Source organism: Meriones unguiculatus, chromosome 3 (assembly GCF_030254825.1).
Source record: "Meriones unguiculatus strain TT.TT164.6M chromosome 3, Bangor_MerUng_6.1, whole genome shotgun sequence".
Lineage (NCBI taxonomy): Eukaryota > Metazoa > Chordata > Mammalia > Rodentia > Muridae > Meriones > Meriones unguiculatus.
The window spans coordinates 44,364,791-44,380,332 of record NC_083351.1 but is presented as its reverse complement, the minus strand read 5'-3'; positions in this window follow the sequence as shown (position 1 = coordinate 44,380,332).

The following is a 15,542-nucleotide window of genomic DNA, read 5'->3' as shown; positions in this document are numbered from 1 at the left end:
ATCAAAAACAGATAACCTCAGGCTCCTCCTCAAATTCTTACATCGAGTTTGCACTTTAATGAAAATAACCACTGGCTGGCAGGCCTGCTACAGATCTGAGAGACATTCATCTCAACAAATAGGGAAAGCAACACAAAAACATCCCATGTCTAATGAGCTTCTCACCATCAGAGTGAGCAAAGACTGGCCATTATCCCCAGAGCAAATGTGATGACAACTACATAACTTACCATCAATTGCAAATTGCAGAGTCTGTCTACTGCAAGCCTCCCTCTGTCTTCATAAATTTGCAAATAAAGAAAACTTGCCCGGATATTATTATATTATTTTTTTTCAATAATAAATTTATTTTATTAAATGCATCAAAAGAATGTTACAAATTCCCCTTACTGTATTTGAGTTTCTTTAAGCATGCATATTCTTTTACATATATTTTTTTTATTTTTTATTTTATTTTTCTTTATTAATTACACTTTACTCACTTTGTATCCCCCTCGGGGTTCTCTCCCTCCTCCCGTCCCAATCCCTCCCTTCCTCCACCCTCTGCATGCATGTCCCTCCCCAAGTCCACTGATAGGGGAGGACTTCTTTTCCTTCCTTCTGATCCTAGTCAATTAGGTCTCATCAGGAGTGGCTGCATTGTCCTCTTCTGGGGCCTGGTAATGCTGCTTCCCCCTCAGGGGGAGGTCATTAAAGAACAGGCCAATCAGTTCATGTCAGAGACAGACCCTGTTCCTATCACAATGGAACCCACTTGGATACTGAACTGCCATGGGCTACATCTGTGCAGGGGTCTTAGGTTATCTCCATGCATAGTCCTTGGTTGGAATAACAGTCTCAGGAAAGACCCCTGTGCTCAGATTTTTTGGTTCTGTTACTCTCCTTGTGGAGTTCCTGTCCTCTCCAGATCTTACTGTTTCCCACTTCTTTCCTAAGATTCCCTGCACTCTGCCCAAAGGTTGTCCATAAGTCTCAGTATCTACATTGACAGTCTGCAGGGCAGAGCTTTTCAGAGGTCCTCTGTGTCAGGCTCCTGACTTGTTCCCTCTTTTCTCCTTCTTCTGATGTCCAGTCTCTTTGCCTTTCTGGATAGGAATTGAGCATTTTAGCAGGAGTCCTCCCTCTTGATTAGTTTTTTTAGGTGTACAGATTTAAGGAGGTTTATCCTATATTATATGTCTATATGAGTGAGTATATACCGTGTGCATCCCTCCGCTTCTGGGATAGCTCACTCAGGATGAACTTTTCCAGATCCCACCATTTACCTGCAAATTTCATTATTTCCTTGTTTTTTATTGCTGAGTAATATTCCATTGTGTAGATATACTACAATTTGTGCATCCATTCCTCCACTGAGGGGCATCTGGGCTGTTTCCAGCTTCTGGCTATCATAAATAAGGCTGCTACAAACATGGTTGAGCAAATGTCCTTATTGTGTACTTGAGAATCTTTTGGATATATGCCTAGGAGTGGTATAGCTGGATCTTGAGGAAGCACTATTCCTAGTTGTCTGAGAAAGCGCCAGATTGCTTTCCAGAGTGGTTGTACAAGTTTACATTCCCACCAGCAGTGGAGGAGGGTTCCCCTTTCTCCACAACCTCTCCAGCATGTGTTGTCTCTTGACATCAAACTCAATGAAGAGAAACTTAAATCATTCCCACTGAAATCAGGGACAAGGCAAGGCTGTCCACTCTCTCCATATCTTTTCAACATTGTTCTTGAAGTCCTAGCTAGAGCAATAAGACAATTGAAGGAGATCAAGGGGACACAAATTGGAAAGGAAGAAGTCAAATTATCACTATTTGCAAATGATATAATAGTATACCTGAGTGACCCCAAAAACTCTACCAGGGAATTCCTACAGCTGATTAACACCTTCAGCAAAGTGGCTGGATACAAAATTAACTCAAAAAAATCAGTAGCCTTCCTGTATACAAAGGACAAAAGGGCTGAGAAAGAAATTAGGGCAACAACACCCTTCACAATAGCCACAAAGGTCATAAAGTACCTTGGTGTAAACCTAACCAAGCAAGTCAAAGACTTGTATGAAAAAAATTTCAAGTCTCTGAAGAAAGAATTAGAAGTAGATATCAGAAGATGGAAAGATCTCCCATGCTCATGGCTTGGCAGGATTAACATAGTAAAAATGGCCATCTTACCAAAAGTAATCTACAGATTCAATGCAATTCCCATCAAATTACCAACACAATTCTTTACAGAGCTTGGAAGAAAATTCTCACCTTCATATGGAACAACAAGAAACCCAGAATTGTTAAAACAATTCTCTACAGTAAAAGATCTTCAGGGGGTATCTCCATCCCTGATCTCAAGCTGTACTATAGAGCAACAGTAATAAAAACTGCATGGTACTGGCATAGAAACAGACTGATGGATGAATGGAATTGAATAGAAGACCCTGACATAAATCCACACACTTTTGGACACCTGATTTTTGACAAAGATGCCAAATCCATTCAATGGAAAAAAGACAGCATCTTCAACAAATGGTGCTGGTCTAACTGGAAGTTTACATGTAGAAAAATGCAAATAGATCCATACTTATTACCCTGCACAAAACTAAAGTCCAGGTGGATCAAAGACCTCAACATAAAACTCAACACACTAAACCGCCTAGAAGAAAAAGTGGGGAATACCCTTGAACTCATTGGCACAAGGGACAACTTCCCGAACAGAACACCAACAGCACAGACTCTAAGAGCAACAATCAATAAATGGGACCTCATGAAACTGAAAAACTTCTGTAAAGCAAAGTATACTGTCCTCAGAACAAAATGACAGTCTACAGATTGGGAAAAGATCTTCACCAACCCTATATCTGACAGAGGGCTAATATCCAGTATACATAAAGAACTAAAGAAGTTAAATAGCAAAAAATCAAGTAATCCAATTAAAAAATGGGGTACAGAGCTAAACAGAGAATTCTCTGCAGAGGAATATCGAATGGCAGAGAAACACTTAAAGAAATGCTCAACCTCATTAGCCATCAGGAAAATGCAAATCAAAACAACCCTAAGATTTCACCTTACACCCATCAGAATGTTATATTACTGATGGTACAGATAGGTGTATCAATAGTTCAGGAGGCATTGCCACAGATGCAAATGTTATAAAGACATGAACTACTTATGGCACAGATGTCATGGATGTGCAATCAGTCCTCTATATTCTCTGTCATAGATTCTCTTCTTACCAGCTAAGAAGTTCTGTTTTTATTTCTATTGTTGTGATAAAATACCCAGATGAAAAGCATCTGAGAAGAGAAAGGTTCACTCACCTTACAATCCTGGGTTATAGTCCATCATTTCAGAGCAGTCAAGCCAGAGACCAGAAGTAGCTTTCAGATATCTTTCTTCAGGGTCTCAAATCAGGAATGACCCTGTCTTAGTTAGGATTTCTAGTGCTGTGAAAGAACACCATGACCATGGCAACACTTAATAAAGAAAATATTTCATTGGGGCTTGTTGATGAATGTAAATTAGACTCTAGTGGCCTTCTCTACCCCAGCTAGTTCCCAAATAATCAAGACAGAGACCTCTTAGATTCATAAATGTTTTAAGGCATAGTAACTGGGCAGGTATCAACCATCTAAGCTATTTTGCTATTTCCCAGCTACACACCCCAACCTACTTGCCATAACAGTTCCTACCCAGGGTACTTCTATTTCATCAATCTGTCCTCAGGGCAAACTTCTCTTGGCCATGGCCATGTGCTCATAGTCCTTACTGCCCCATGACAAGTTCCTCCTCTCTGGCTTCCTTGCCTCCTTCTACATCTTCTGCTTCCTCTCTCTCTTCCCTCCTCCAGGCCTCATGGTCTCTCTGAGATCCCAAGACTGAGAGCCTATGTGCTGTCTATTTCTCTTCTTCCCAGTTACAGGCTTCAGGAACTTTATTAACCAATTAACTTTAAATTGGGTAGAACAAGGTTTACACAAAAAGTCCAGTGTATGTGAGTATATACTCATCTAGGCAGAAACCAGATCTTGGGGACCAGTAAGTAACATTAGAATAGACCAGCCCCCCAACAGGGGTTACAGTTTCAGAGGTTTAGTCCATTATCATCACGGCAGGAAGTATGGTAGTGTGCAGGCAGACATGGTGCTGGAGAAGGAGATGAGAGTTATTCATCTGAATGAGAAGATAGCAGAAAGCAAGAATGACACTGGGCCTGGCTTGAGCATCTGAAGCCTCAAAGCCCACCCCCAGTGACACATTTCTTCCAACAAGGCCAAAACTACCCCAGCAAGACCACACTTCCTAATCATGCCATTCCATATGAGCCTATGGAGGCCACTGTCATTCAAACCACCACAGACACCAACTACTTTTAGGCCGTGTCTCCCTATGTCAGCAAAAACAACTGGAACTCTCTTCCCAGGTGATTGTAGGTTACATCAAATTGATAATTAAAGCCACCAGCATATATGGCATGGTTATTTTTATGACTACAGTTGTAAACAACAATAACACATAGCAAGGAAGCCATAAGAAGACCTCTCTATCCTCCATAGATGGTCTTATTACTATACTTATTGTGTAGTATCTTAGAATCTGAAAGAGACACATTTCTCCCTGGTTTGTGGTAATGAGGCAGAGCTCTACTGCTAATTAATAGGTCACACCAAAGCAACTGCCCTGATATCAGACTTCTTAGAGCTTGAAGTTGTTTTCCATAAAAGTGTACAAAGAGATGGGACTAGAAAACACAATTAAGGGATGTTTGTCCTAAAATAACAGAACTAGAAGTGTCTGTTCCCCCTGGGCACAGTTGTAGCTTGCATTGTTCACAGAGAAACAGCTTTACTCACTGCCTTTGGCCACCCTTCACTCAACTTGGATTGCCAGATCTCTGCTCTACCCCACTGGAAATTGGTGGAATTTGAGTTCAGTTCTCCTTCTGTCTACATTCATGGACCATCTTCATAAAAAGGCATCTTTCAGTATATTCTTTGCCCCAGGACTTTTGCTTAGATCATGAATGTACAAAACAGCAGAACGATCTGCTCCTAGAATCCTGCAGGGTCAGAAGGGGAAAACCTTGCAAGAGGCTGCATCAGAGACCAGAAGTCAGCAGTGTCCTAGGGTCTCTCCTGCTGGGTTCCTTCAATCTATCATATTTCTTAGGTCTTGAAATAGAGTGTATTTAACCTTGATTGAAAGCAATATTGGGTGTATTAATCAGGGCTAAACCTAGGAAGGAAGTACTGAACATGCGAATAATTTGCATCTAATTCTCATAGTTTTATATTCTTTGTGTTGGAAGCATAGATCCCTCAAGGGACCCACAACACTCTCTAAGAGTCATGCAAGATCTAACTCAGAGAATTCGGAATGAGACTATGAAATCCCCTTCTTGTACATTCGTTTGTTTCTGTAAAAGTTTTATTAAGGGGAAAAAAGCAAAGATGAATGTGTACTGGCTTTTTAGAACTGTATAACAAAAATACCACAAACTGTGTAGCTTAAGACTATATAAATTGATGGGCTCAGAGCTCTGGAGGCTAGATAGCTAAAAATTAAGGCATCCAGAAGATAGACTAAGCACCCTTTAAACCTTTCCCTTGCCTCCATCCTGTTTAGGGTAGATGTTTGACAACCTCTGAAACTCTTCTCTTTATAGCTACATAACACCAATTTCTGGCTTCTCCATCCAGGGTTTTTCCTCTCTTCTCTGACTTTCTGAGGCTATTTTCTAAGGAATATAGTCACATGGGATTGGAGGTTCCATTATGGTTTTATGCCAACTGGATAGCATCTGGCCATGTCCTCATTTCCAAATAACACAGCATCCTAAGGCACTGTGAGCTAGTGCTTCAAATTATTATTCTAAGGGGGACAGGAGATACAATTTATCTGGTGAAAAAGATGTAAAGCTGTAATTGAACTGAGGAATCATATTTTTCCAAACTTCCCAGCATCCTCAAGGAGCATACCTTTACACCAGTTAGAGTTTTTGAGCGAGTTTCAGTTCACATGGACCAGCAGCTACGCTGCAGCTCAGTGATGGAAGAAAGGCAGGGTGATGCAAGCAGCAGGAAACGTTAGGACCTGGGAGTCAGAAAAACTCAGACTGTGATGACACAGGCAACATTTTACATATCTAGCATCTGTAGCACTTCAGTTCACCTCTGCAGACCTCTAGTTTCCCATCTTTCAAGTACAGGTAATTAATAGCCGCTCATGTTCTTTTGAGTACTCCAACTGAAACATTTTTACCTAAAAATTTATCTACAATTGCTCACAGTGCAGTACAAGAAAATTAACATGTGCCAGAGTATTTCTTTCAGCCAACACGCAATGGGAATTGGTATGTAACGTATTCTCCTCCGCTATATATTGGTCATGGTGACTCTGAGGTACTTATCCCATACCAGCATCCAGGTCTGTCCAACAAGATTGATCCCCGGTTACCCTAGGATTCACTTCATTGATAACATGACCTTGTTAACTGCTTCCCTGAACCACTCACTATTCTTCCATTAAAGTTTGCGCAACATGAGAACCACCTTGTGGACTTCCAAGTAAACCAGAACAATAGAATACACCCTTTAGAATTATATTAGTGATAGGAAATAATGTAGGCTAAGAATGAGGCATACAGTGCCTAACCAATGAATTGTTTTTACGAAATTTTTTTTAAAAAGTTTCCCCCTAAGAGGAATCACAATACCCATGAAGGACAATGATATAAGAAATCATTGCCTGTAGTAGTATGTAGTGAAAACATACTGCTTCCTGGTTCACTCAGGGAGTAGATAAAAACCTTTTCCGGTGAGGGTGGAATTGAACTTTTCTCCCAGAGAAAGAAAGAAAAAAAAAAGTAGGGAGCAAGAAATAAGAGAACAAGAGATGGCAGGAGGGAAGAGCACGGGAAAGAAGATTATAAAGTTTCTCTTCTTTTTCTTATTCACATTCTGACTCTCTCACTGCACCAACAGTGTAACATAGATCAAACTCCTGAAGTTAATATTAGCTACACGACAGCCTGCAAGTGGTGGGCCTATGAATTCTTGGAAAAGACATATATCCCTATGTCTTGATTTCTTCCTCTGACTGATTCAGTTACACATGCTTTTGTGATGGAGCAGCAGTTGAACCCAGGCATCTAAAGCCTACATATTTAACCACTACAATATACTGCTTCCCTGTCTGAAACACATTTAATCACCCAGCTGGGACCTGCATTTAAATCATTCAAACATGAAATTTTTAAGGAATAAGATGCCTTTGCATTGGAGTTAATGTATTTTCTGAGGTTTCTATAGCAACAAAAATCTAAAATCACTTCTGGTGGTATTACTTACAAAAGAAGAGACATGTTCCTGCTGACCCCTTATCAAAGAATTCTTTTCATGGGGACAGGTCTAGTCACACAGACAGAATGGATGCCATGTATTCTTGAAGATTTGATTGCTCCACTTGACCATGGGAGGTCTACATTAATACAATCAGAAACGTTTTAAATGCTTATTATATGCTGGACCAAAGACATTCAAATATCATTGTCAGTTTCCACAAGGAAAGTCAATGTCCAGCAGAAGTGTCAATATATTTGTCGCAAATGCAAGACACTACATGATATGGCTGGTGCTAAATGAGAACCCAACATGAAGCACAACCAGAGTTAAGGAAGGAGAAAACACAGAGGGCTGGAGCATCAAAGAAAACTTCCTGAGGGGTAACAGGCAAGCAGGCATCCTCTAGATGGAAGGCAAGGCAGCCACTAATGAACACCACATTGGGTTTTCCTCCTCCTCTATTTCACATTCTGCAAGCCCTCATTAGAGCTGAAGTTTCCTCCTAAATAAGCCAGGCTGGTCCCAAAGAAACCCGAACAGGGACAACATCAATCTGGTGAATCGTTAGTTCCGTGGCAACATCATTAATTCTTAACTCAGGTTGATGGTCCTTTAGGGTCTGTTGGAGCAAGTATACCTACACTAGACAATTTAGGGAAGAAATCACCAGTAAAGTGTGAACTATCTAATAATGGTCCATAGTCATTTCTGGTAGTCTTCTTCCCTTTGTCTATGACCCAAATTTGACTCAGTTTTGAGTCCATAGTGGCCAAATGGAAGTATTTTCAAAAACAAACTTCAAGGGTATGGCTCCTCTATTTTTCTTCATATCTCTTAAGGCTCCATGAGATTCACAGTTTGTGTCATATGCCGAGTTTCATGGCGCTGTGATCCCTTTGCTGCTATCTCAGTATGTGATGAGGGACAGCTGGAAAGGCATCTACAATAGACTACTAAGATGGCTCACCCCTATGTGTCCAATCTGGACCTGAGTGGGAAATTTCCTCCAAAACACTATTAAAACTCACTTCCTGGGAGTGAATGAGATACTCTTCCATTTGGGCTCTAAGCTCTCATCATGAGAGTGAATTCTTCCCTTTTCACTCCTGCCACCAGGTGAGGTCACTGACAGTCAAAAGTTCTCTGACTGTCGTAGTAAATCGGTTTGTGTTCTTTCTGTCACCACCTTCCATGTTCTATTCTTTTTCTTTCTATTCTCATCCTTTATTTATATTTTATAAGGTTTCATGACAAGTGACCTTCTAATTAAGCACTTCAAATCTTCTGAGGAAATCTAATCAAGCATTTTGGGGGAGTTTAAATGCCAAGGCAATACTCAACAAGAGGGGACAGGCGCTCAGACGGACATTGTCTCCAGCAGCACAGAATTCAGTTTCCAGAAGGAATGAGGTAGAGCAGGAATCAATGTATCTGTTAGGTGGTGAATCTTATGTAGAACAAAATGCGCCTACAACAGGGACACATTTTATTCTAAGGTGGGACAATGAAAAGACTTACTTGTTCATTTTTGTCTTGTTATTTAGAGACTTGGACCAAGTTCTATGCTCAGTTCTAGTAATTCAACCCAAGGTCCTAGTACAATTATGTCCTCATCTTTTTTCCAAATTATTTCTAGTTTTCTCCCCTTTTTTTCTAAAGTTGGTTTCTATTTTGAATTATTTAACTTTGCAGCTCATCATAAATTACTCTCTCATCTTAATAAATGGGTGTTTTGCCCAGAGTCCTGAAATTCCATTCCCTACATTGTATGGTATTTTTCTTAGAAAATAAATCAATTTGTTTTGTTAATGAGGTCTGGTAACCAGCAAGCTGGGTCACTAATGCCTTAACACTGGCTTGGGAGTAGAGGCGCAAGACATGGAAAACAGCATTAAATGCAGCACCTCTTTTGCTTGCCACCCATTTTAGATAAAGGGCTTAATTTAGGTCTGGAACCCATATCTGAAGGACCATGCATGGATATAACCTACAACCCCAGCTCAGACATAGCCCGTGGTAGCTCAGTATCCAAGTGGGTTCCCTAATAAGGGAGACAGGAATTGTTTCTGACATGAACTCAATGTCTGGCTCATTGAGCTTCCCCTCCCCCCAAGGGAGGAGCAGCCTTGCTAGGCCACAGATAAGGAACATTGCAACCATCCTGAAGATACCTGATAAGCTAGGGTCAGATGGAAGGAGAGGAGGACACCCCCTCTCAATGGACTCGAAAGGGGACAGGGAGGGGATGAGGGAGGAAGGGGAGGATTGGGAGGGAAAGAGGGAGAGGGCTACAGCTGGGATACAAGTAAATGTACAAAATTATTTAAAAATAAAAAAAATATTAAAAAAAAATAAGAAAAAGACTTGCAGTCAAGCTGAGAATGACCAAAACTGTCTTGGGAGAAACTAATGAAACTACCAGGAAAATTTAACTTGAATAAGAGAGCCTGAGAGGAGAAACCCAGGGAGAGACAATAGATACGCCATGTCACACGTGGCCTCGGTGGACCAAAGGTGGAATGGAGAACAGAAGCTCCATCTATGGAGGGCAAGGACTTTCTAAGATGCAAGTGTCACAGAAACACATGGTCCCAGGAACTGCTGCTCCTCAGAAGTTACGCTGGCTCCTATTCTGGCTTTTTATTTCCTCCATGTCCCAGCTAAACAATCTGTTCATTTCCTCTCTACAGCTGCTTTCAAAGGTAATGGGTCTCACATCACTGAGCAGACAAAAGTCGGGCAAACACTGTGTAGTTATACAGCTGATAAAATCTGAGTCTTTCCTGCGTGTCTCTCAAGTTTTAGGATATGAAAATCTGAGTGTCCCGAGGAGACACTCAAGCCCCTCTCAGTGTCCTCTGTCTTTGGTGAGGGTGAGACACCTTGCCTGTCTTCCTGCTCTGCAGAGGCCTTCCTAATTTTTGTGTGTACAATCCTCTCAGCAGCCTCCCACCCCCATTCCAATGCATTTCTCACACGAGGTGGAACAGATGCTGGGGTATTGCTGGCTAAAAATAAAAGCAAGAGGGGAGAGGGAAAAAAACATTTTACAATAAATATCTCAGCAAAAATTTTATATCCTGAATGGATCTAGCAGCAAAAGAGCAGCTGCTGTCTCTTTGGCAGTTCTTCCTTCTCTCACTTTTATAATGTGATTAATATGCCAATCAGAATTTTGTATTCAGGAGCAGGGGACATTTAACCTCATAAAGCATGTAAAATGTATCTTTACCAAATATAGAAGGAAGTATTTGGTGAATTGGTCTCTCTGCTCTTTTTCTTTTCCCAATTGCATTGAGAATGCAGCCTGTTGAATGAGATCAGAATCCTTCTCATGTGCCAGTCCTTCAAGCATTGAAGTACCATATTGGTATCCTCACCCACTCTGTGAGGCCAGAAACTAAAAAAGAGGCAGTTCATGCTAAGTACCATGAGGACCTCCACTGTTCTCAGAATAGGGGGACCCACTGAAAGTGTAAAAGTGCCCTTATAAGGCCTGCTTTCTCCAGCCACTCAAGCCATCAAATAAGACATGGAGAAAGCTGGCCAAAATAGCAACTGATCAAGAATGACTTACGTAATCCCCATAGGGATTTTTGGATACCCACTTAACGACTAGGGACAAAATACTGCTTGAGTACAAGACCATGACTGAAAAAAATAAAGAGATCAACAAGGCAGACTCTTTCCAGGGGCTTCTCATCCAGAAGAAAAGGACAGGATGCAGGCAGCCACACAAAAAGCGCAACCACGAGGGATAAAGGCCATGCAGCACTCCAGCTAAAATGAGCAGGCATCCAGAGCTTAGAAATGATATCCTTATGTTGTAATTAAGGGGAGGCACACATAAAATAGGGAGAGAGTGTATTTTGGAAGAAGATGCTATCAGGTCAGGTCTTGGAAAATGAATATGATTTGGGTAGGTGAAGATAAGGGTAAGACAGTAGGAAATGGGAGAACAAAGGCAAATTCAATAGCAAAAGTAATAAGAAACACACAGCATACTCTGTCACGGTGAATCAGATAGACCAAAAGGACTGAGTCTATCTAAGGCAAAGGAGAGAGAAGAAGGGAAGGAGGCTGGAGCCAAAGAATGACATAGACTCCAAGCATTCACTTTACATGATTCCATAATTGATGTCAAACCCTTGTGATTACCTTACACTGCTGTTCTCTCTTAATTAAAGCTGTTCGTTCCTGAATTTCCCCATAATCCTTCCTAAAATATGTATTTTGTTTAAAAAAAACAAAAACAGGAATTCTACCGTGCACGATAATGCATACGTGTTGATACATTCAGCCTCATTCGAATATCTGCTACACGGAATGTATAGCTCCCTTCAACATACTTCAGCAAACAAAGTATTATGCATACATGTTGGATATATGTGTGCGCTGAGCCTATTTGGGCAAATGTTGGAAATGTTGAATCTGGTGATGGACTTGTGTGAGTTCATTTCGCAACTCATTGTAATGACGCCAAAGGTTTCGAGGTCTGGAGAGATGGTTCGCCAGGTAGAGGTGCCTGCTGTGCAAACCTGGAAACCTGAGTTTGCCCCTCAGAACCCATGGGAAGATGGTAGGAGAGAACAGGCTCTGTGAAGTTGTCCTCTGGCAGCCACACATAAAATGTTGCATACGTGCAAATACACACACACACACACACACACACAATGTCCATGTACTTAATACAAGCACACACACAATTTGTTTAGTTAGTTTTTAAAGGGTAAAAAAAAAAATGAGTATAAGTAAATCCTGAGCTATAAGCCTAGGAACCACCTGATGATCTCATTGCAAGCAGAACCTAGCTGTCTTCTCATACGTCTTAATTGTATGTGTAAAACAGCCTTTCTTCCACACTGTGTGCAGACCTGGGCTTGCTGCATCCTTAGTCACATCCTTTGATGGCCATGATGCAATCTCATAGCTAATAGGCAACAACGTAACTGTGTGGGAGAAGAAAACAGTCAGAGCAGTTTGCTGTTTGTTCATTTTCCCAAGTCTTAGGTGCATTCAATGGCAAAAAAATATCCCTGGCTGTAAGAATCTGCCTGTTTGGTAAACTGCAATTAGCATGAACTGCCTCTTTTTTAGTTTCTGGGGGAAAAGAAACGATAAATATAGACGCTGGTATTTTCTGTGGGAAGAAAGATCCCAACGTTTTTCTTTTAGAATCTCAAGGGGAGAGAATGGGATGGCATTGTAAGGGGCATCCCAGCCAGGAAGGATAACCTTGGCTCTAAATCCACTGTGAACTGTCCCTTTCTGTCTGCTGGCATGGATGAACAGAACCCAGTCGCGTGTCCTTCATGGTCCTTAATGGACGTCTGCTAGAGATGCAGAAAGCAGAAAAATTAATGAATCCTGGGAGACAGGGAACTCAGTTTTGATGCCCGTTCTGCTACTCAATAGCCATTTGACCAGCTCAACACAGCTTAACTTGTCTGTCTCAGTTTCCCCATCTGTGAAATGGAAATGGTAAGAAACAATGTTTAGAAGTGCTTGGTCAAATTGTGCAGGAATGAAAGAGTATCTGTGTATCAGCTGTTGTTGTTATTTCATCTTTAAAAGAATTAAAAGAGGACTTCTTTAATCTACAGATGACTTTCCATATCCACAGGCATCATGTAACGTGAGTTCAACTAACCTCAGATGGAATACATCTATGTGTAGGAGAAATGCTGCCTATATTAAATATAAACATGCACAGAGATTTTTGTTATTATTCTTTAAGCTACACAGTACAACAACCATTTAAAAGCAGATACATTCAATTTTACGTTATATATAGTTTAGAGATGACTTAAGATGTATAGGAAGCTATATGTAGATTGGGGGTAAATTGTTTATGCCATTTCATAAAATTACTTGACAGGATCTTGCATGTATTCAGGTCTCTGGTAAGGAGAAGGCCTTGAAACCAATCCCCAGTGGCTATGGAAAGAACACTGCACTATAAACTGACCTGTAGACCTTATTTGGATTTCACATTGCTCCACTTTTGTTCATTTTTATGACCCAGGATGCAATTCAGAATCTCACATTGCATTGAGTTTTCATGGGTCCTCAGGCTCTTCCAATCTGGGCTATTTCTTCATTCTTTGTCTTCTATAACCTTGACATTTTTAAAGAGGACTGGCAGAATATCCCTCAATTTCATTTTGTTCCATGTTTCTGATGAATACATCAGGGTTATATATTTTGGGTGAGAATTTTGCAGAAATGCTACTGTGCCCTTTTCTTTGCATCAATCAGGAGGTATACGGATTCAATGTGTCTCATTATTCGTGATGTTAATTTTTATTACTATGTTATGGTGATGTTAGCCAATTTTTTCTATTTTGAAAGCTACTGTGATTTTTCCCCCTCAGTAATTAATTATCTTACAGTAAAATTATTTGAGATTATGCAAACATTCTGTTTTTATGCAAACACTTTTGATAGCTGCTTTTAACATCTATCAACAATTTTTTAGCAATTATTAAGTGGTGTTTGCCTAATCTATTTCTAGCATACAAAATTATTAAGAGAAATTCTACTCCAAGAAAGAGTTGACCCTCTCTGTTTATTTATTCAATTAAAATTGTGCATATGACTAGTGGGAATATATTTTTATGCTGTAGGTTATGCTTCAGTTTTGTTATTCTTGTGGTTGCTGCTCAGAGCACCCACTATTTGGTCACTGGATTTAGTTCAGTTGCTTTCTGCATCCCCTGTGAGGAATGTATTATGGTTAGGTCAGAGGTTGCATTAGCAGAACATTGGGGCATATACTCCTCATACTCTTTTGCTATTTTAAAAAATAAATAAATAAAAGGTTAAATTAAAGGTTAAAAAACAGAAGAGAGAAAAGTGAAGAGAGCTCCCCGGATACAGGAAGTGATGTCTCCTGCATCTTGGCACATGCTGTGTAGATAGCTGTGAGTCTGAGATTTACATACTCAGTGTGTATGTTCTGCTGTAGTAAAATGTATTTTAAGGGAAGGAAAAAGTCACTGCAGATATTGTTTGGGGAGAATTTAGCTTTGAAATATAAAGAACAGGAAATTACATGCAGGAATTTTTGTAGAAGGAGCTGCCAAATCTAAACCATCCTCACGGGGAAAATGCTCATCCAGGGCGAGCTTAGATCAGCCATCTTACCCAGCTGTCCTCAGAGCCCTGCTTCACCAGGTCCTTTCCATCTTCTGAGTCACTTGCCTTTCCCAAAACACAGATATATTGGTTCCATCCTGTTGATCATTTCTTTGGACCCAAACTAAAATACTAGCAATCGAGTCTCAGAATCCCGGTTGGCATTCCCTGATAATCCATCTCTGTGCTAACTATGCAGACAGTTTCACCAGGCACTGTCATCATCCGAACGCCTGCTACACCTTCTCTGGGTGTTGATGATACCTGTCAATGACCTGTTAATCCCCACCTTATCCATTCTGTCACAGCTCTTTGCACATGCTCTATTAAACACACATTATATTGTTTCTAAGGATTACGAATCCTTCAAAGTAAAATAATTGGTTTTTCACATCCATGTCTCCAGTACCAAAGCAGGCCCTTTCCTAACGGAAACTAACTTGATTATGGTGAGGAACTGATAGGTGATCTTTTATCATCTAATGCTGAATGAAAATGCTGTGCTTCTCCTTTTGTCAATATTCAACTTACCTGAAGCGAGTTGCCAAGAGTGTCCAATATTTTCTTTGACTTTATTTATTTATTTATTACAATTTATTCACTTTGTATCCCAGCTGTAGCCCCCTCCATCTTCTCTCAGTCCCACCCACCCTCCCTTTTCTCCACCTATGCCCCTTTCTTAGTCCACTGATAGGGGAGGACCCCTTCCTCTTCCATCTGACCCTAGTCTATCAAGTCTCATCAAGGATGGCCACATAATATTCCTCTGTGGTCTGGCAAGGCTGCACCCCCCAGGGGACTAAGTTCATAGCAGCGATTTTCATAATAGCCAGGATCTGGAAACAAAATAGATGTCCCTCAACTGAAGAAATTATGGTGCATTTATACAATGGAATACTAATCAGCAATCAAAAACATGGAAATCATGAAATTTGAAGGCAAATAATGGAAACTAGAAAAGATAATCTTAAGTGAGGTAACCCAGAAGTAGAAAGACACATATGGTATATACTCACTTATAAGTGGATATTAGCCATATAATATAGGATAAACATACTAAAATCTATAGACCTAAAGAAGCTAAACA